This window comes from Rissa tridactyla, chromosome 11 (assembly GCF_028500815.1).
Source record: "Rissa tridactyla isolate bRisTri1 chromosome 11, bRisTri1.patW.cur.20221130, whole genome shotgun sequence".
NCBI classification, from domain to species: domain Eukaryota; kingdom Metazoa; phylum Chordata; class Aves; order Charadriiformes; family Laridae; genus Rissa; species Rissa tridactyla.
Genome location: NC_071476.1, coordinates 4423314 through 4443343, shown reverse-complemented (window position 1 = coordinate 4443343; position 20030 = coordinate 4423314). Strand labels below are relative to the sequence as shown.

Sequence of the window (20030 nt, the reverse complement as noted above, 5' to 3'; positions counted from 1 at the left end):
CTCTGTGTTCATAACTGGTTTTAATAAAGCTGCTGGTTTTGCAGCAAGGCATTTCTCTTGGAGATGCTTCCCAAGCAGAGTGGGAGGGTGGCAACGTCTCGCAAAGAGTGGTGACCTCTCCCTTGTTTGTCTGCGCTGGCCAGGGCGAGAGGCGTGCTCGGAGGTGCCGAGCTCTGCCCGTCCTGCAGGATGCACGCAGAGCCTGGCTGGCGGCAGGGCAAACCTTTCTTTCCCTGTCACGGGGACACGTGTGCTTGCACATGTGGGTGCGCACAGGCATTTCACAAGGGATGCAAATTTGTCCGGCTCACTGCCAGCCTGGAGAGCACTTGTTGTTTCCCTCCTCAATCTCAGCTTTTGTTCCCAGCGAGAGCTGTAAGATGCACCCTATGAGTGCCAGACAAGGAGGTAAGGTGGGTGCAGCCCCACTCAGTGATCCGAAAGCAGGCGCCCAGTCGTTATCCCACCCAGGGACCCAAACACAGGCACCTACAGAATGTGGGGCTGCCTTGGATTGTCTCCTCCCAGCCCTATGGGTTAGCAGGGTGCCACAGACCCCTGTGCCCGGTGCCACTCCCTACATCCTTCCCACGGGCCAGGACCTGAGCATTTTCAAGCCATGGGACCATTCGCCTCCACGCACCCTGGCACATGCCTGGAGGCCAGGGAGGTCCCGCAGCAATGCCACGTCCAGCGCCCTTCACTCAGCCCTGCTGCTCCCCGGCACCTTATAGCCGCCAAGGTGAAGTCCCAGCTCTGCATCCCCACATTAAAGCCCTCATCATCCTCTCCTCCCCACCAGTACAGGTACAGACATTCCCTCTGCCTCTCTCCATCACCATGATGCGAGGGAAAGCCGTCGCTGGCTCGGCAGGGCAGGGAGCTTTTCTCTTCAGCTGTGCTGTTTATTATTCTAGAAGAGGAATTTGGCTGGAAGAGGAGACGGGAGGTCAGCTGGCTCGCAGGGAGGCCGGGCTGGCGGGACGATGCAGCCCGGCACCCACGCTCAGCCCCACATGCCCATGGGGTGGCTGCGCTCTCTGGGGGGCTCGGGTCCCTGGGGACATGGTCCCCACCAGCTCCTGCTCGCCTTTGTGCTGCACCCAGCGAGGCCAGGGGGTGGGCACCACGGGACTGGGAATGTCTGGGAGGGTTTTGAGTCCAAACGAGACACAGATACAGGCGACTGTCCCTGCCCGGTGACACAGCCACATTGTCTGTCCTTATCTCTCCCCTGTAATCACGCCAGCCCGGCCGGCACGGCACGCTGCACGCGTGGCCGCAGGAATGCAGCGCTCCTCCTCCAGAGGCCGAGAGCATCGAGCAGAGTTTTTTGCAGGCGAGATGAGGGAGAGCTGAGCTGTCGGGTTTCCCAGCCCACTGCCGCACTGGTGAGAGGAAGGCATCCCGCGGCTGGCCGGGGCCAGGCACCACTGAAAACCTTTTTGCACATCTCTGGCCTCATGTTTTTGGAGCGTGCTGCATGGGGCGACGGGATCAACAAGGGCCCCCCAACATCCCTGAGCAGCAGCAGTGCTGTGGAGGGGGCACCCCGGGCTCTCACAGACAGGACACAGGCGAGAGGGCCGGAGCAGAAAGGTCAAATGCCACGACCAAGGCCACACAGCAGGACCGCGGCTGCGCCAGGACCGGGATTCAAGTCTCATGATTCCCCGTCTCATGACTTCGCAGCTTCTCCAGAGCAGCCCGCTCCCATTTCTCCCGCGTCCCAAACCTGACGACAGCTGAGCTTTCTCCTCCACCTTCTCGCCCACTCCCCCGCTCGCCGCTGTGAGCGGCAGCCGGGGGCTGATGCCTCTGATGAACTTGGATGGGAATTTCTGCGGCGGGAGCAGGGCTACGCCCAGGGTTTTGGATACAAGGAAGAGCCGTATCCAGCCTCTGCTGGTGATGGTCCCACCTTTATTTAGGGAGGACCATTCCTTCAGCCACCTCTGCCACTCCCCCCACTGCACAGTGCCTCGCTAAGGAGCTCAAACATCACCAAACCTTATTCATTTATTAGCGTTCGCCATTCCAGACCTCTCTCTTGTTTAAGGATGCTAGTAAGCCAAAGATGCCTTTGCTCATACCCAAAATATGTTGTGTGGGCTCAGCCTTGACTGTTCTTGGGTAACAAGGCAAGAATTTCCTTTGACTTTGCTTGACGTGCCCTCTGAGCCCCCTTCCCTCTGCGCTTGCTCCCAGCATGTGTACGGTGCAGAGCTGCTGGCAGAGCATCTCAACACGCATGGCAGCCACCGCTGGCACGAGCATCACATGGCACTGCCCATCCCCAAGCACGGATCATGTGCGACAGGGCCATTTCCAGCCCTGAACGTGCCTTAAACCATAGGAGATCTAGACAGATAGGCATCTGGGCCAGAGACACCCTCCTAGTCCACTGCCTTCCTCCCGACCATGCCTAGACCATGTTTCTCACCTCTCCTCCACAACCACCAATGTCATGTGGAGAACCAGTATGGGGGTCTTGCAAGCACCCCTCAGAGCCGTGGGATCTGGGAACCAGCCTCCAAAGCTGGTGTCCAGGGAAGGGGATGGCTTGGTGTGCCAGGGAGGGGGCGACCAGCCACAGCTGCCCTGGCAGCCACCTTGGAAAGCTGGTCCCTACAGACCATCGATCACCAGCAAGGGGATGTGCTATCTGCTGGAAATCAGGGTGCACAGTCCCCTCGTGGCAAATACAGGAGCAATTCCTGCATCCATTGCCCCACATTGCTCTTCTCCCCTGGCCATGCTCCCCTTGCCCGAGCCTCCCGGCTCCGGCGATGCCGGGCAGAGGTGCTGGCTGCCGTCCCAGCCCTACGAGGGCATCTTGGCTGGCGGCAGCATGACGGTGGCAAAGGAAGGAGCGGAGAAGCGAAGCCAGGCCTCTCACACAGCCGACGGTCCTTTCTCTTCCTCTGGCTTTCTATTTCTATCCCCTTGCCTTGCTGGGGCTACGCTTCCAGGCGCTCTCACAATGTTCGCCGGCCCCGCGTCCTGCCAAGCAGGCCAGGGACATCTGGTGCAAATTAGCGGGAAGTAAAATATACTTTATTTTTTCTTTGTCTAAGCGCATCTGAGTCATTAAGTGAGATCATGGGTGCCCATATGCAATACAGCAAGCCCTGTACGGATCCCGTGATCAATGCTTCTCCCAGCCAGGGAGCGGGGGCTTCTCCTGGCTGGGGGGTTACCGTCCCCCGCTTTTGAAGGCAAAAAGCTCCCCGAGCAAAGGCTAGCGACCCCTGAAACCCAAGCCTTGCTTGTCCAGCAGTGAAACTCCTTGGCTTGTCCTGTTTTCCTCTACCACCCTCCCCCCGGCCTCTGCGACTGCTTCTTTCCCACCCTTTAATCTAAATAAAACTGAGCGGGGCTTTTTTTTTTTTTTTTTTTTTTCCCTTGGCTGGAACCGTCCGGAGTTGCAACATCGCTCCTCTGGGGTCCCTCGGCTCCCATGACACCGCGTTTACTCACAGGCCAGATTATCATCACAGAGCCCTTTTTCTTTTTCCCAGCACATGGCTAGAATTAGGCAGGGCACACACATGGGGAGCCTGTCGTCCCGGGGCCCATAAACAGCTGCTGATAAAACGCAGAGGTAGGAAATCTGAAACCAGGCTGAGGAGCAGAGGGGCTGGGGAGTCCCCGGGGTCCCACACGCCGTCCCTGCCCAAGGGATGAATGCCTGGGGGCAAAGCCCCCCTCGCCCGGCCCCCAGCCAAGGGGGTCCTCAGGCTTTACCCAGGCGCTGGTGAGACCAAGGGGTGCTGAGAGCCCCGGGCGCCTGCTGGCAACATGCCTGGGTTTGGGGATTTCTTTTAGTCAGGCAGAGGTGAGGTTTTATAAGCACTTGCAGCAGCATCACAAATGCCTGAAGCCTCCGAGGGGTTTTGCCAGAGCTCCTTGGTCTATGAATACGTGATTAAAGCCGCAACCACTGATCCCTGGTGGGGATCCCCTGTGTGATCCAAGCTCTCTAGGAGATGGACAAAGCATGGGCAGATGTCACCTCCGGGGCAGTGCGAGCTCAGGGCAACCATGCCCACACACGGGGATGGCTCTCCTGCCTGCCTCTGCTGCAGAGAGCGGTGCTGGCATCACGGCCCAGGACCCCAGACCCTGGTCCCCACCTTCAGTGGCACCTGGAGAAGGTGGTTGTGTGGTCATGAGGATGCTGGTCCTACAGCAGATGACACGACACGAACTAGCACAGACAGCCTCCTCCTGGCCAGCCACACGGGCTTTGACAGCATCTGCCAGAAAGCCGAAAATGAGGACCGTGACTCCAAAGCAGGGGGGCAGGCTGCCAGGGAGGATGATGAGTCCACGTTGAGCCCCAGCGGCGTGATTCAGCGGCCCTGGGGTCAGACATGTGAGGAATGGGGTGGGGTGGTGAGCCCCATGCAGCCGCTTTTTCTGCTGCTGCCATCCTCCCTCTCTGAGCGCCGGGGGGGACCATGACGTCCCTGCACGCCATCCAGCAAACCTCCAGCCGTGGACTCTCCGCAACGCACGGCTGCGAGGAGCCGGGACCGGGGGGACGTGGGACCGTGGCAAGCCCTGCTCTCTCAGCCCCAATCCCCTCCACTTTCCCCCTGCATTTTAAGCCCATGGGAGACAGAGGAAACGAGTGACCTATTTAGTGCAAGTTCAAAATAAAACGAAACATCTGTTTGGAGAGGTGCCAGCGTTATAAATAATCCCCCCAGCCCCGAGTGTTGGTATTCGTGGCCCTTTCGGCTGCGCATGCTCCCCCGCTTCCGCTTGCGGAGGAAAGGCCGGGTCCCGGGGGGGTGGTGGGGCTGCTCCCCGGAGCCTGCGACCTTGGCCCAGGCTGTGGGAAAACCCTGGGCGAGGGCCGGGGCTCACCTGGGGCTGAGGAAGGAGGGATGGGGGTGTTGGGAGGAACGGCTGCCACGTGCTGGGCAAGGCGGATGGGGTGCCTGGCTGACCCTCTTGCATACCCCGCTGGTTGCCCCGTTGCCCCGGCTGAATCCTGCCCTCCTTGGTCTCCCTAGGGCAGCCAGAGGGTGCCAGGGCCATGGTGATGCTGGGGCTGGCTTGTGGTGGGACTGGGACTGGTCTGCGGTGGTGCTGGGGGCTGGATGGCGTTTTGGAGCACAGCCCTGAAGTCTGGCGTTGTGCAAGACCAGTGATGCTCGGGCTGGGCTCAGCCCTGGGGCTCACCCCTCGCAGTGCAACAACCCCCAGCGGGGCACAAATGTGCCCCTTGGGAGCGTGTCAGTCTTTCCCAGTGCCCTTCTCCAGCAGGATGCTCTAAAGGATGTGACAGAGCCCAGCTAGGGCTGCCCATGACCGTCCCCCAACTTCTCCATCGCCCCTGACAGCGAAGACTTTTTTGGGAGAATACACCACGCTGCTTCACAAGCACATCAGCAATGCGAGGTATGAACGTGGCTGCAGGGCACCCAAACCACAGGCCGGGACCCATGCAGCTCCCTGCATCGCTCCGCCACCAGCCCCAGGAAAAGGCAGCTCCAACTACAAAGCCTTGGGGCTGGCTGGTAGCAGCGGCTCAAAGAGCTCTCTGGCCCCTCCATCCCCAAACTGGAATATTTGGGGGTCCCCGCTCCCTACATGGGGCTGGCCTCTCTGAGCAGAGCCCATCCGCTCGCTTGACACTTCTCCCCACCTCGGCAGAGCGGAGAGGGGAAGCAGGGGACATGGGACCAAGGGTCGGGGACCATCCTGGCTGCTCATCCCATGCCCTGCCACCCCCTGGGCTTTCCTCACTCTTGTGCCACAGCTTCCAGAAAGCCGTGCCTGCTTCCCACAGCGATTCAAGGGAAGCACTTTGCTAAGTTATACATGAGGAGGAAAACTGTCCCCAGCGCATCAGCATCTCCATCACCTGTTCACAGTTGCTGTTCAAGGGTGGCTGCTATGGTGGAGCCAGGTCCCAGCTGGCTCTAATTAACCACTAATCATCAGCTGCGAGGGGAGGGCGATGGAGGCAAGAGGAGAAAAAGAGCCATTCTGGGCTCTAGTAGGATGTAGGGGCTTTGTGAATCCCCAGGAGCAACCAGGGTGTTTTGGTCTTACCAGCCCCACATCCCAGTGAAAGCAACCTGATCCTCCTCTGGAAATTTCTCCGAGACACGGATGCGCCGGGGAGGAGGAGATAATCTGTGTGGATGCATCGGCTCTTCTCTTCTCAGCTGCCTGCGAGGGACCCGAGCTAAATTGCTTTGTTCTGGGGTTTTAGGCTCTCGTGGCTGGGATTAGGCTCTCACCAGCTCTGTGGTCAGGGCACCCTTTGCTTGTCCGTGGGACCTGGAGAGGAGCCTGGCACCGTGGCCAGGGGAGGAGAGGACGGGCCCAGGCAGCGCTGGGGTGTGAGGGGCAGAGGCTGCTTTCGGAGGGGGGTTGTGTTTTATTTGGCCCTGCTACTTCTGGGTCCCTGAGAGGGAGCAAAATGCAGACGCTGGTGTAGCTCTTGGTGCCGGGGGCTGATCCTGCCCCCTCCTCCATAAGCCCACCAGTGGGGTAAGAAGACGAGGGTGGTGGCACCTAGCGCCAGGACGGCAGAGACAACCAAAAGCACAGTGCTGGGGGCAGCCACCATTGCCCCGTGCCTCCCCCCTGCCCGCTGGGGTCAGAGCCCTGGCAGGCAATGGCACGCCATGAGGGTCTGGCCCCCACCTCCTTGTAACAAAAGGACCTGGGGCCAGTGATGGAGCTTGGGAGGGGGGCACAGAAAGCCAAGCACGTTCCCTGTGCAACTGCAGGTTGTGCAAGGGATGCTTCCCTCTTGGATAACCTCTTCCTACGTGCTCTGGGCAGGCAGCAGGAGCCATGCCTGCCGTCCTGCACGCAGGGTCCTTTATAACTTCCAGTGGTTCTTCTGCCCCCAGTCATGGAGAAAAATCAGCCCCCCTCTGCATGCTGAAACCCCATGGATCCTCTGGAGGAGAAGCCGGGGCTAGCAGCTGCCCGCCCCCCCCGTCCCTCCCCTGAGCACAGCTTTAAAATGGGCACCGAGTCCTGCTCCCTGCACCAGAAATTCTCCTCCCTGGATTAGACCATATTCTCCCTAACAGCTCCCAGGCTGGAGAGGGGAAACTTGGCAGCCACCTGCGGGGGGAAAGGAGGGGACCCCTCTCGCGATGCCAGCGGCGCTTGGACCCGAGGAAAGCGGGGTTTCTGTTCTGCAACCGTTTGCTCGGCAAAGGCTGAAACCGAGGTGACTTCCAGCTCGGGAGCGGAGAAAGTGCTTGCAGAGAGCGGGGCTCGAAACGGTGTATTTTTCTGCTGGCCCCAGTTCAGACAAACCCACAAGCAAACATATTTTTTTGTATAAATAAGACAGTGTGTCTCGCCAGTTAAAGCAATTCAAACATGAATGTAGCAATTTAATTGGTGCCAATTACTGTGTCTCGGTAGCATTAAGATTTCAGTCACAGACTCTTGCTTGTGGTAGACGGGCCAGAAGGGGGAAGGCAGAGGGACCGGTGGGATGGGGCCTCGCACCGAGGGGCAGGTTTGCCGGTCTCCTGCCTGCTTTGGGAGCCTTGTCCCCCCGAGCAGCCCCGTGCTGCCCATGGGGATGTTTTGAGGAGTCCCTTTCTATAGCAGGGAGAAGGTACCTCCTCCTCCATCTGTCTCCTGGTTTGCAGCCGGGGGGCTGACAGCCATCACAGCGCCCTGGTTACATCCCTCCACTCTCCAACCCTTCCCTGCTCCTGCCCCTGGACCCCGCAGCCTCCTGCGAGCCCCATCACACGCCGGCTCTTGCTGAGCCTGGGGAAGAGCATAGGATGGGTGCTAGTGGAGACCTGGGCAGGGCAGGAGAGGACGTGCCCTGGAGAGGCCGCGTGCATCCACGGGTGCAGGGCATACACCACTCGCACGACACCACCCTGGCTTTCTTGGCAGCAGCCTTTCTGTAGGAGCTTGCGCAAGCTCCCTTTTCCCTGCATGGCCTCTCTGCACCACGGTCCTCTGGCTCTGCAGGATGGTGGTTGCAGGAGAAGGGTACAAACACAGACCAGGGCATGCCACAGCCTGTGTCCCAGTTGTGCACCCAGGGATGAAGAAAAACCAGGGTGTGAGGGGCAGCGCATCACTGTATGTCTCCTGCTATCAGGCTGGGGGGGCGATGGACCTATGGGACCCCCTGGCTCAGCGCATGACCCATCCCAGCACACCTCTGTGCATCCCTGGCATGTGTCCCTGTCCCAGCCGGGTCTGCTCCGTTTTCCCAGTGGTACCAGGAAAGTGCTGCGCTTCCAGGAGGAGGCGTCCCGATGGGAGCAGAGCAGGGCAGAGGTGCGCTTGGCTTGGGGAACCTAATTAGGCAACCAAGGAGAGGAGGAGGGGAAACAGCCACCCCTAAAACAAGCCTCGTTATGTCCAATTTGCCTGGCGGAGCGGAAGGAGCCTCCTGGAGTTGCTCCAGCCTCTCAGGAAACAATACCCGGTCTATACCCTCCCCTCGCAGCTCCTCTCCAGGGGATTTCTTTCCCTTGGTTAAAGTACAAACAAACAAACTCCACGAAGTGTTCGGCCCGGATCCTCCCTCGCAGCGATAGGATGCGTCCAGCCAGCCCTGAGCCTGTGCGGTCCCCAGCTCCCTCCAGCTCTGGGCCAAAGGCAGCCCTCGCTGCCAGCACCAGCGGCTGCGCTCCCATGGGATGCGGCCACCGCGCGGCTCCTCCGCTCCCTGCCCTTTGCTGCTGCATCCCAGTAAGATGCTTTGCCAGAGCCTGACCCTATGAACACCATTGCAATCTCACCCCGCTTCAGCATGGCATCATTCAGCATGGCCAGAGGGACCGTGGGGACCACCAGGGTGGAACTGGGAGCAGGAGTCCCTGCCTGGACCCTCTGGCAGTGGCTGGACACACCAGTCCACCATTTGGGTGATGCCACGGCCAGCCAACATGGTCTCTTCTTGCATGGCATCGCCCTCTCAGCTAGAGAGCATTTCTTAACCTCAGCTTTCCTTTGGTACTCAGTAAGACAATTTCGTCTTGCCCTAGTCCTGGAGAAGGGCTCAGTGCTCTCCTCTTCCTAACAGTGTTGTCCTGAATGTGTCGGAAATCCTGTCACAGACCCATCGAAAATAAGGCTGAAAGAGATGATGGGGTCATTCATTGCCCTGCTGCGGTGCCCACATCTCCCCAGACAGAGGTTTGCCTGACGTGTCCTCTGAAACCTGCAGGGCTGAAGGCACCCAGCCTCATGTCTTTGAACCTGCAGACATTTCTCCTAAAAGCTAACTTTTTTCTTTGCGGTGACCTTTCCTGTGCATGAAGACCGTGTCCTGCCTCCCGCAACATCCAGTGACCAACCAGCCCCACTAACCCCTCTTCCAGTCCTCTGCAGCCTGTTCTGGGCGTCTCATCACCCCCTGTGCTCACGCTGAGTCTTTCCACTCCGTGTGCATCTCTACTGAAGCGCTCGGCATCGCTCGCTGCGGAGGACGCGCTCCCTCCACCTTGTGTGGTCAGTCCGCCTCCGGCAGATCCCATGAGAAGAGCTGCGGGTTCCTCTGCACCATCCTGCAACCTCGTTTGCGTCCACTATAGCCCCCAGATCCTTTCCCACCCCACAAACTGCCTGGACTGTTTGCTTCCAAGATGACGCCCAGCTGTTTAATGTTTCCTTCCTCATGGCAGCACGCTGCCGCAGCTCGCTGTTGCCTGGTTGACCCTGGACTCCTCCCGGAGCCCTTGGGATCCTCCCACACTCCAATCTGCCCGCACACCATAGCATCATAGAATGGTTCTACACCAGCTGCCCTCCCAGCTTGGTGCCAGCCCAGAGTTTAGTACGTGAGTTCATCCATCAGTTCCAGAGGACCAAGCCCAGGTCAGAGCCCTGCAGGACTCCACTAGAAATGCCCAGAACTTTGGACAAGCAGCCATGGCTAACTTCTCCCTGACTGTAGCGTCACAGCTGGCCGTGCCGCTGTTCAGACAGTCCTCCCTGTTCGGACCATCCTGAACCCCCAGCCCTGTGCGGGGATGCGGGAGATGCGCTGAGGGCAGGCATTTGGGTGGCTGGAATCCCTCCCCCTGCTCCTCAGCGAGGACCCTTCATGCTGTTAAGCTGGAGGAAGGGAGAGATGGTTTTAGGGAGGGAGAAACGCCCTTTGCGTGCTGCAGGTGGGTCGCTGCGACTTGGTGCTTTTCCCAAACACCAGTCCTTCCTGATACACCGACTGAATTGGAGATGTTTCCTGGACCCAGGGACACTGCTCAAGGAGGGTGACTGCCACCGGGACCACAGCACACCCCGAGCCAAGGAGTGACTTCAAGCCTCATGTCAGACCATGCCCAGGGCTGGCTGCCAACCAAGGTGGCTACCTGGCAGGTCTCCTTCCAAGCCAGCCCGGCACGTGCCCTCTGACAGGCAAAGCCGCAGCTTTGCCACTGGTTCCGGCTGCCTGAACAAATCGTGCCCCTTTCCTGAGAGCACGGGGTGCACAGACACCTTGTCCTGCAGGGTGTTGAGGGGGAAATGACCCCTCAACTCACCCCTGGGGAGCTCTGGGGCTCAACATTGCTGGTCCTTGTCATCAATGGGGGACCCTCTGAAAAGGTTTGGGGCTGCCAAGCCTCTGCAAACAGGGTTTGCAAGCCAAACTGACTACTTTTAGCTATTTGCCCACTGCTTTAGCAGAAGCCCCAAGTGCTCTGAGGCAAGGATGGAGCAGCACAACATCCCTTTCCACCACAAGTCCTGCTTTGAAAGTCTCCCTCTTGGCAGGTGAGCCCAGGAGCTGGATGCTCCGAGCCCACAATGGTCCCAGTGTGAGCACCAAAGTCCTGCAGGTCATGCAACCCCCTGTCCGGGGCTGTCAGGACTGCCAGAGTCAGCACAGCTTCACTCCAGACAAGCTCCAGCCTCTTGGAGGCCCTCAGCTCCTGCGCTCTTGGAACAGCAGAGTGGTTGCCCACATCCATGCCCAGAAGGGTTTTACCAGGCTCTCCCTGCTCCAGTACCCAGCACGTCAGAGCGCAGGCGCTGAGCCGGGCTTGCAGATGTCCCTCTCCAGCTTGGCCTGGCCCATGGGGACAGGAGTCCCACCAAGGGCACAGACCAAAGTGGCGTGGTCCTAGGAGCACCCTGCGTTTAGGGATGACCGTGGATGTGTTTGGGTGGTCTAACGCTGCAGTGATGCTGCTCTGCAGTGGGGTACACTCAAGCCTCAAAGATGTCCCACTGGGATGGCGAGCAGCCCCTTCCCAACCATTCCCCAGCCCTCCCACAGCCGCTGGCCTGGGAGAGCCAGGGTAACACCCGATCTGATCCATGGAGGGACCGAGAGCTCCCCAGGGAGAAGCAGAGATCCCTCGCATCCCGCTGCAGCAGGGTCCCCCCTTCTGCCCTGCAGCCGCAGTGTCCCCTTGGGTCCCCACAGCCGTCCCAGCCCAGGACCTGGGGAGAGCTGATGGGACAGCTTTTCCCGTGGGATGCCACAGAGCTCGACCGCTCTCCACCAAACACCACCTCCCCAGGGCTTGGAGGGGTGTTTTGGGGTGCCAGTCCCTTCCAGGGGAGCAAAGCCCCTTCCAGAGCAACCAGGCTGGCTCGGGGACAGGTTCCTTGTGGTCTGTACCACCTCCACCGTGAGGCTTCCTGGCCGGAGAGCGGGTGCAGAGCGGGAGGGCGAGTTGGCACCGGGGTGGGCGACGCGAGGGCTTACCTTGGGCAGGGTCCCACCGGGCGAGCGCCGGTGCCGCACGTCCCACGGGCGCTGGCCGCCCCGAAATTCCTTCTTCGCCTCCTCCTCCGCGCTCTTTATCTGCCGAGGCTCTCCCTGCCCTCCCAGCCTTCCCCAGCTGGCAAGGCTTTTCCACTTAAAGGAGAAAGAGAGGGAAGGGAAGAACCGAAGTGGAGGGGAGGAGGGGGAAAAAAAAAATAAAATCAAAAGGAGAGGCAAGGCTGTGCCAGGGTTGGGCTGCAGCCAAGCCTTCGCTCTGCTCCTCTAGTGCATCTCAGCAGCCCCCAGCCCACCTGGGAGGGGGGTCTGGCCACCTTGGCCCCCGGTGTGGAGCAGAGCCCCCGGCCGAGGGGTGTACACGCGTGTGTGTGTGCGTGTATAAATAAAAGAGACCTCGGGAGGAGGAGAAGGGGGGAGGCTGCCTCGCCAATGAGGAGCGCAGAGTCCCTCCGACTTCCTCCCTCCACCCTCTGCGGGGACCCTTTGCGGAGCAAAACTTCGGCGATTAAAGCCCGGCAGACGAGCACGGTGAGGGGAGAAAAATTTGAAAAAAGGAGGAGAAGCCAAAGTGGCTGCAAGGAGAGGGGAGTTTTGCCGCAGGCTGCCGATGAGGGGGAGCGGCGAGGGCCCGGCTAACGGGAAACAAAAGGAGCCCGGACCAGCCCGGCTCTCTCCTCCTTAAACCGGAGGGAAGGAGCTGCTCTCTCCCTGTGTCTGCTTTCAATTCTGGCCTTTTTCCCTGTTTTCTTTTTCTTTTCTTTTTTTTTTTTTTTTTCCCCTCAAGCCCCCTCCCTCCCATTTTCTTTCTTTCTTTTTTTTTTTTTTTTCTTTTTTTCCCTTTCGCAGGATATGAGGGGATGTTTAGAAAATCCACTGCCCACGCCAGCAGCTGACTCATGTTTTTATTAAAGAAGGCCTGTACTGAGCCGACTCCGCGTATTCCCCCCGGACGCCTCCCCGTGCCGCCCCTGCGCCTCCCGCCCTGCTGACCCCCGGCTGGCCACGGCCGCTTGGGGACCGCCAACGCCACCTCCCAGACCTTTTTATTTTTTTTTAATTTTTTTTTTTGGAAAAGGGAATAAAAGGTCTTGTGCGACTGGGATGCTGTGGCAGAGGGTGGGTTTGGTTGGGGACACGGGGCTGTTTGGGCTGCTGAAGGGGCACGGAGCCGGGAGAGGCAGCAGGAGGTCCCGTTTCTACCTCGGCCATGCCATCATCTCGGATGTCCTGCACCACTCCTGCCCTGGGGGGTGGCATCCGTTTAATGAACCTCCTTTAAATCCTCCCCACACCTTTATGAGTCCCAATAAAGTTTCTGAGAATCTCTCAATAGGAAAAACATTATTATTTGTCCAAAAGGGGAGGTTTTTTGCAATTCGTTACAGCACTATAACAAGGTGCAAAAGCTTTTTGGATCAAAACCATCTTTTGATCCACCAGTTCTTGCCACCGTTTCCATCTTGGGGATGTGCTTTTGTCTGATCCAAACAAGAAAAACTGCAAAAGCGCACTGGCTAACCTGAGAAAGGAGACTCCCCTGAAAAGATACCTTTCTATCTTTCTTTTTTTTTAACTTACCAAGAATAAAAATGCCCTTCCCATAAAGCCAACACCGCTGAAATCTGTGTTCCTGGCTTGTTTGCAAGGCGGACTCATCCCCTCCTGCCTCCAATGCCTGCACAATGGGCACGGCTAATGATTCCCTGGCTGGAGGAGCACGGGAGGTTGCCGCTTATCATCCGTTATCTCGGTGGTTTTTTTGCTCCGATGAAAAACCAAAGGGGAAGGTCTTTATTCTGTGCAGCTGCAGAGGGCGAGGAGAGCCGGGCTGCGGCACCCCGGGTTATCCGCAGGCAGTGAGGCGGCACTTTGAGCCGGGCAGGTACCGCCATGGGCAGGACAGGGGAGATGGAGGCATGGCTGAGCCTGGGAAGGAGAGGGAAACCTGGAGAGGAAGGATGCTGGAGAAACATTCTCCCCCGGGAGCTGGGGGGGCTCCTGTGCCAGGCTGCGCAGAGATGGCTGGGCATGACCCCGCTGCTCCCCTGTGCCATGCTGGATTCCCCGACTCCAGACGTGGTGGCAGCCACGTACTGGGGGGCCCTGGCAGCCCCAAGCCGAGCTGATCTGTCGTGCAGAAGAGGAGCCAGCGGGCGTGAGAGCGGCTCATATGGGGGGCAGGCGGCAGAGGGGACGTGCTGCACACATGGCTCTTCCCAACGCTTTTCCCAGGGGATAAAGACATGTCTGACGGGTCCCTGTGTGGAGACATGTGGGCTGCTGGGAATAACTCAGCAGAGCTAGTTCCCGGCAGCGTGCCCCCTTCCAAGGACAGCATCACTGCTCCCAACACAACGGGAGGGGGAGAAACCCGCTGGCGCGATCCTGCTGGGCCCTTTCCATCGGGAACTGGCTCCCGGTCACCAGGGCTTTCCCAAGGCCTGGACTGCCAGCATCCCTCCTGCATGTCAAACTCTGCAAACAGGCTTTGAAAGGGGGATCGACTGGGAGTCCATGGCCAGGCATCCTGGGATGAACAGGGAATGGAGAAGTTAGCATGGACCACGCTGAAGGGCAGAGCACGCTGATCCCGAGGTGGGACATATTCCTCCCTCTCCTGGGCTGGGAGCAGAGACAGCCTGGGCAAACAAACCCATCTCTCAGGACAAGTCTGCAAGGTCCAGGGTTTGTTGTTTTGGGATGCTGGGAGAGCCCTGGAGAGCCCACAGCATCCCAGCAAGCACGTGGGGGCCTGCGTTGTGCATCCCCAGGGAGCAGCCAGGGCCACGCGCTTTGTTTAGGAACAGCATGTCGGGGTTACAGCAGCTCCTGGGAAAGGCCAGCTCGGAGGAAGCACCGAAGCCGGAGGGACTCACTTGTGCGGGCGCGTGGGCAGGGGGGAGCAGCTCAGCTACCTCTGCCTCATCCCCGCTTCGTTGCTCACCTCTATTTTTGGCTCCTGCACCCCCATTCGTGGCACTTGCAGGACTCAGTGGTTCCCCTGGGACTGGGACAGCTGCAGTGTGGGCTGCCAGAGCTGCTCCCGGCTGAGATTTCCAGCCTCAATAAGCATCATCAAGGGCTGGCGGGGCCTTGGGGTCACGTAGTGCAGTGTCTCTGGTGGGGACAGCAGCCGCTGAGATAGGGACACTCCAGGGTATTTGAACTGCTCTGGCATCACCTGGAGCCAAGCAGCTGTCCAAGCTCCTGCTCTATCTCAGGCGAAGCTTGGACCATGGGGAAAAGCCCATATCCCGCGCCTGATGTGGAGAAGAGCTACCAGAGCCAGGTGACCCAACACGATGGTGGGAATGGCCCTGCTGGAGTCAGCGACAGGTCCCATGTGCCAGCAGGTGAGAGGCAGGTAGGAAAGAAGGAGCAGATGTTGGCCTTTCCCGCTTCTTCGAAAGTTTAACGAGGGCCAGATTTGCCCTGGCTTCGGTTCCTCCGAGCCTCTATCAGCTCCAAGACAGCCCAGGAATTTCAGCATCACTCTGATGTGGTGTGGAGCCGCAGGCCACAAGAGAGGAGCGGCGGGTGCCGGGGAGCACGGCACCACATCTGGGCAACCCATCTGGCGTGGCAGCTGCCAGCATTTGCTCCTGGTTGGATCCAGCCCGTGGACCCTGGGGAGAGCTGCACGGAGCCTTCATCCAGCCCTTTCCAGAGCTCTGCCCGGGCCTCCGGAGGAACCTCTGCCCTGTGCATGGTCCTGCTTTGCCAAGGCGGTGATGGGTGACAGCAGTGCCCAGGGAGGAAGGGGAGACAGAAAGTGCTGGGCTCCTTCCAAAGTGACCATACAGCCGAGCGCGACGCGCTGGGGAGCATCCTGGGCCAGGCAGCATCCTGTGGCACCATGAACGCTGGCCACAGACACTGCAGGGTGACAGGGGTGTTAGGAGATAGCACTGAGCCATACACCATATGGTGCTGTGTCCATACAGATGTTGGCCCATCCCCTATATACCCTGGGTTCGGGCACTTGGAGGAGGCACTAGCCAGCGGCGGAGGATGCTAGCCTGCTGCCTTTCCCCTCCTCGGGGCCTTTCCGCCCCCATCCCACGCATTCTTCCTAACCCCCACGACGAGCCTCGGTATTAAATGTGCTCCGCGGAGCCCCAGGAGGCAGCGGCAGGCTCCTGGGTGAATACTAATAGCGATGCCGTCCGGTCGCCCCAGACTTTCCCACACATCTGCAGCCACTTAATGTGGGAATTATTAACCCTCTGCTTACGCAGCGCCTGAAACGCGGCGAAGGAGCGAAGCATGGCCAGGACGCTCCCTGCCAGGCCCCGGCCACCTTCGGGAGCCCGTGTCTCCCGTCACAGGCTGGGCGGGCGAGCCATGCTCGGCACCCATGGGCTGCACGGCGAGCACCCGGCTCTGTGCCGGCGCAGGGGCAATCGCATCACCAACCCCGCGAGAACAGGGGCTCCACGGGTGCTGGAAAGCAATGAGAGATGGCAGCGTGTGTATCCATCCCCTGTGCCCTCTTGAGGATAGTCCCAAGATTTGTGGCATTTGCATTTTCCCAGGAAAGCTGATCCAGATCCCAAAAAGCGACACCGAGCCCCGGGGTGGGGAGAGGGGGGCTGTACGGCCGTGCTGGCAGCACATCGATTTGGGCTATCCCGGTCCAGCACCCATCTCTCTGGGGACCAGCTCTGCGTTGCCCTCCTCAGCACGGGGACACAAGTGCCAGCAGAGACGTGGTTCAGGCATCGGGGAAAAGCCAAAGGGCATGTGGGAGTCTGCAGTGGGGCTGATAGAGCTGGGGCAGGGGGTTGTCCTCTGCAAGGGGGTTGCACTGGTGTCTCTGTTGCCACAAAGGAGGGGATGCTCTTGGGGCATTCGGTGGGGCAGAGGGCTATGCTTGCCCTATCCCTCTGCCCTATCCCTCTCCTGCTCTCTGGGATGCTGCTCCAAAGGTGTAGGGCAGGAATGATGCATAGGAGACAAGGAGTGCTCTCCCCTTTCCTCCTGCTGGGAGGCAGGAGAAGCTGGAGAATGGGAGGAAGGTGCTGGCTGGGTTGGGGTGTGTGTGGGGCCACGCAGCTCTGGGACGTGCTGGTCTGAGGCCAGAGGTTTTCCTTTGGGAACAGAGGGGGCTGGGGGGAGCTGGGAGGCCACGGGACCATGGGGTTGCTGGGGAGGTGGTGGGGCAGGAGGCTCTGGGAGGAAAGAGGAGCGAGGGGAGACAGCTACCCAACCCTCCGGGGACATCTCCCTGTCCTGCTGAAACCATGGCGGGGTTCAGAGCAAGCCAGGGGACAAAGCAGGGCTTGGTTTCCCGGTGTGAGGGCCTCCTCCACGGGAGGAGGAGGAGGTGGTGGGGTGGTGGTCTCTCCTGCAAACCTGCTCCATCTGTGATAGCTGCTTGCAGCCTGGCCCTGGGGACCTCCCGGCCTTCCCTTCCCCAGCCCTCCTGCTTCCAGGAGATGGCATCACTCGATCACGGATAGCAGCGCTGAGCCCCAGGGAGCGGCGGCGGGGGGGAACCCTGGTCGCTCTCCCTCTCTGCTGCATCCGCCTGGATTCCACCAGGAATCTCAGGTCTGGAGGACCAACAGGAGTTCCCCAGGCTGGGTTTGGTGCTGGGGGTCTCTGGGGTGGATGGAGAGGGTACTGCCACCTCCTCTCGTCCAGCTGGGGACCCCTGAGGGTTCTGGCAGCTCCTGACCTGCTCACCCATGGGACCCTGGTGCGGGTGGCATCCTGGGGCACCGAGGGTCCCCAGCAGCACCCTTCAGCACCAGCCTAGTGGCCGGGCTTGGGGAGCCCGTGGAGGAGAACCCATGGAGGGCTCCTTGCCTTGTTCTTCCCCGGCATAAACTTTGCCAACCATAATCCCCACCAGCAATAAACAGGCCAAAGAAAAGGAAAAGACAGAAGTTATTGTCGGTGGATCTTTATGGCCCAATTGTCTTCCCCTGCCCCCTTTGCCCCACACCGAGGGAGCTGGTGGCGCAGCTTCAGCAGGCACCTGGTGATGCTGCGCCCCTCTGAGCCCCTCCTCTGCCATGGGGAGGATGCAGGTGTGGGGTGCTGTCCCCGGACCTCTGGACACCCTGGTCCCCAGCTGCCTGAGCCATTGACCTTGGCTCCAGGGGCTGGGAACAGGGAAAGGGGGGACCGGGCTGCCCATCACTGCCTGCAGGAAACGGCCAGCAGCAGGAATAACCCCAGCATCCCCCGTCCTTGAAATGTAGCCACCCCTGGGGTGGGACCCAGCAGCCACCTGCATTCCTCCGCACCTCCCACCATCCGATCGGGGGGGATTTTTCTTCTTTTCTTCTTTTTTTTTCCCCAATCCCTGAGCCAGCAACTCTTTGCTGGTGGGAGGAGGAGGAGGAGGAGGAGAAGGAAGAGGGCCTTGTCTCTCATTTAAACAATGCCATGGCTGTGCTGAGACCTTGGGAAAAATCCAGGATAGAGGAGGTTATATGGTGCAACAATCAATCTGCGCTGTGGTGTGAGCTGAGATCGTCACCGGGTGGGACGGTCGTGATAGTCACCTTTGTCACCAAGGAGGGAGCTAGGACTGGGCGAAGAGCTGGGGATGCTGGGGAGCACATGGAGGGGAGCGGAGGGTGCTGCGAATAGAACGGTTTGGGTTGGAAGGGACTTGAAAGATCATGTAGTTCCAACCCCCCTGCCCTGAGCAGGGACACCTCCCACCAGCCCAGGTTGCTCCAAGCCCCGTCCAACCTGGCCTTGAACCCCTCCAGGGATGGGACAGCCACAGCTTCTCTGGGCAACCTGGGCCAGGGGCTCACCACCCTCAGAGTGAAAAACTTCTTCTTAATACCGAATCTAAATCTCCCCTCAAATAGCTCACCTCTCCCGGTTCCTCTGGCCGTGCCAGGTCTCGGGAGGCAGAGCCTGGGCAATGTCAGCGCCGGGGGTGATTTCCCATTGCTGGGGTTTTACTCTGCTCCCTTCTAGCAAACCAGACCCCCTGCCTCATACCATCCCGCTTTGATCTCATCCTGGCTCCTTGGTCTCATCCACCTCCTTGCAGGGAGCGCATGTGGCACGGGGGCATCCAACGACACGTAATATTTTCACCCAGTTTCATCCAGAATGGGGGCTGGCGCAACGGGACGAGGCACCCAGGGCTGATGCAGAGTTGCCACAGGCCCAGGCTGGGGCTGCTGCCCCGTTACGGCTCCGGCACGGGGTGCTGGATTGCAGGGTGGGAAGGGCGGTAGGCTGGCCTGGCTGCAGCGGGGGGGACCGCGAGGGGGGTACGGCAAGGTCTGGCAAAGTCCACCTTGAGCAAACAGATGACAGCAGCGCTGCGGGGGCTCGGGGACGCGCCGATCCCTCCACGAACTCTGGCGAGCTCAGGATGCCATGGGGATGAAGGGCTGGCGTGGGAGTGAGCGGGGCCCCGGGGAGCACGGGGGGTGCTGTCCCCAGCCCACCGGCTAACGCTGGGGACATCTGCCACCAGCTGCAGGGGGGCAACGCAAGAAATGGCCGTGCATCAAACGCGCTGAGCTCCTCAAGTCAGAGCCTTTGCCGGTTTTGTTACCATTTTCCTTTTAACCCCACAAGTCCGGGAGACAATCCCACATTGGAAACACTTCCCAGGTTCATGTCTGCGATCAGGAAAAGCTCTACAAGTCTCCTGTTTTATCCCTTCCTCTCAATTTCATCCTAAATCTCTTTCTTCCCTGCTTTTTCTTTCTTTTTTTTTTTTTTTTTCTGTTTCTTATTGTCAAATTCCAGGCTGTTTCTGTCCCAGGAGGATGAGGACCGACCAGTCCTCGCCCTGCTCATGTTTCCAGCAGGGGAAGGGGCTGGTGAGCAGAAAAGGTCAGAGGTGGCCTTGGGGAGGTGACAAAACACCCTCTCCTGAGCTGTGCTTCGGCCTGAGATGACGGCTGTGACTATGCGGTGGCGGCCAGCGCAGCCGGAATGTGACACTGGTGGGGAGGGGGACGTTGGCAGGGAGGAGGCTCCCGGCTGCAGATGAAGGGGGTTTCTGGCCTGGATGGCACAGAGCTGGTCCTTGGTCCCTCGTCCCTCTCCGGAGTGGAGGTGTGTCTGGCATGATCACAAGTGGGTGATCTCCCACCTCCCGCCTTGTGGGCAGACGCTGCTTCATGAAGGTCCCATTTCTGCTTGGTTTTCTCTATCAGAAAACATATGGGGATGTTTTTGCTTGTTTAAGAGAGAAAACAGACAAGAAAATCCTCTTTCCACAGGGTCGCAAGCCTCTCGGAGACATGTTGGAGCCCAGGGTCTCCCTGTTGGGTCCATGGTGGGGGCATTCCCCCTGCACACTGCTGGCTCTGTCCCTCTGTCCCATTTTCCAGGGCCAGGC

At 59.6% G+C, this 20030-nt stretch overlaps 1 protein-coding gene across 1 annotated transcript in view; it reads right to left on the bottom strand.

The window, feature by feature from the left end:
- PDGFRB (platelet derived growth factor receptor beta) overlaps positions 1–12453 on the bottom strand; it is a 34272-nt gene extending 21819 nt beyond the window's left edge. Inside the window, exon 1 of the mRNA XM_054217539.1 lies at positions 11681–12453. The gene's annotated coding sequence lies outside the window, so the exon portion shown is untranslated. The remainder of the gene's footprint in view (positions 1–11680) is intronic.
- Between the last annotated feature and the right edge of the window lie 7577 nt (positions 12454–20030).